This window comes from Tupaia chinensis, unplaced genomic scaffold (assembly GCF_000334495.1).
Source record: "Tupaia chinensis unplaced genomic scaffold, TupChi_1.0 Scaffold150006_1, whole genome shotgun sequence".
NCBI classification, from domain to species: Eukaryota; Metazoa; Chordata; class Mammalia; order Scandentia; family Tupaiidae; genus Tupaia; species Tupaia belangeri.
This window is the reverse complement of record NW_006209847.1, coordinates 3,747,290-3,748,933: the sequence shown is the minus strand read 5'-3', so window position 1 is coordinate 3,748,933 and position 1,644 is coordinate 3,747,290. Positions and strand designations below refer to the sequence as shown.

The 1,644-nt window shown below is 40.5% G+C and overlaps 1 pseudogene; it reads right to left on the bottom strand.

Moving 5' to 3' along the window:
• Positions 1 to 367: 367 nt before the first annotated feature.
• Positions 368 to 1,583, bottom strand: LOC102495081 (THAP domain-containing protein 5-like; annotated as a pseudogene).
• Between the last annotated feature and the right edge of the window lie 61 nt (positions 1,584 to 1,644).

Here is a 1,644-nt window from a genome sequence, read left to right as displayed (position 1 = left end):
CTTTACTGAGCAGCAGACAGCAAAACGGTTATGTTGCTAGGCTCCCACATTGACCATGGTTTGGGTCCTGGACCCAGTGGCTTAAAGTCACGCCACGCATGTGTGCGTGCATGCCCAAGATCCCAAGAGGAGAATGAAGGAGAAGGGACTGCGACGTGGCCATCCCCCCTGGGGGGTGATTTCTCGCTTTCTGTCTCTGTCTCTCCAATGAGTGCATGCACCCTATAGCAAAAAATCTCTAAAAAAAAAAAAAAAGAAAGAAAAGAAAAGAAAAAGAAGAAACCTTTATACAGGAAAAAGTTCACTTAACATGTATTTTAGTTTGGCTAAAAAGAGCTTACATAAAAGTCTTAGCATTAAAATCTCTTTATATCATAGTGACGTTGTATGTTGTGAAATGGGTTTCTATAATCTCGACATTTTCTTCAGATAGCTTGTTTTCCTGTTTTAGCTGCCTTATAAGAGCTTCCAAAGACTTCAGTCTCCCTAGCGTTATTGCTCTTGTAGCTCATGAGTTATCTTTGGGGGCCAGCAGGTAGCACGATGGTTAACGGCACTGGGTTCCCATATGGCTGATTGTGGTTTGAGTCCTGGATCTGGTGATTTTCGGCTTTCTCTCTCTCTCTCTCTCTCTCTCACACACACACACACACACACACACACACACACACACACATACTCTCTCTCTTCCTCTCTCTCTCTGTCCCTCTCTGATCAAATTAAAATAAAGTTAAATAAAATAATTCTTTTTTTAAAATGAGTTATCTTTGAATGTAGCTTAGAGACTTTCTGCCAAAGATATTCCTTATATATGTCTTGTCTACAGTTAAGAATATACGACTCTTAATGGCTATGTCGCTGGACTCCCATGTAGTCGACCGCGGTACGAGTCCCAGACCTGGTGGCTTGAAACTCACGCCAGGCACGTGTGTGTGAGTGCCCAAGATCCCAAGAGGAGAATGGAGGAGAAGGGATTGTGGTGTGGCCATCCCTTTTGGGGGTGGTGATTTGTCACTTGCTGTCTCTCTGTCTCTCTGGCGAGTGCACGCACCCTATAGCAAAAACGTCTCTAAAAAAGAAAAGAAAAGAAAAGAAAAGAATATACAATTCTTAAAACTTCTGTCCCCTAGTCTATGTCCTTATATAAGGATTCTTCCGTGTCTGTGTCTTCCATTTTCGTGGTTTCTTTCTGAGTAGGTATAAAAAAATTAACTACAGGTTTAGAATCTTCTGTGGGCACAAAAATTACAATAACGTATTCTTTATCTGTGTTTAATTCTTCAACAGTTTGATTAATTGTGCTGAAGCAGGAATAATGGATTTTCCTGTGCTGACTTAATTTCCATGGAATTATTTGTAAAGTTTGGATTAGCAAAATGACTGGCAGTTATTTCAAGCACTTCTTGGGTTTCCAAAGACTATTGAATAGCTTCTGAATTTGAAGTTGTCAAAGTAATTATTGTAGAACTCAGATTCTCAAAAGAAGTGTGAAAACTACCTCTATTTGTATCTTGGTTAACTGATGCTGACAAGGTTATCTGTGGCTTTTCGATATCATGTGTAACCACATTAAGAGTTAACATATTGGTGGGAACCAGCAGTTAGTGTAATGGCTATGTCGCTGGACTCCCACGTAGTCGACCA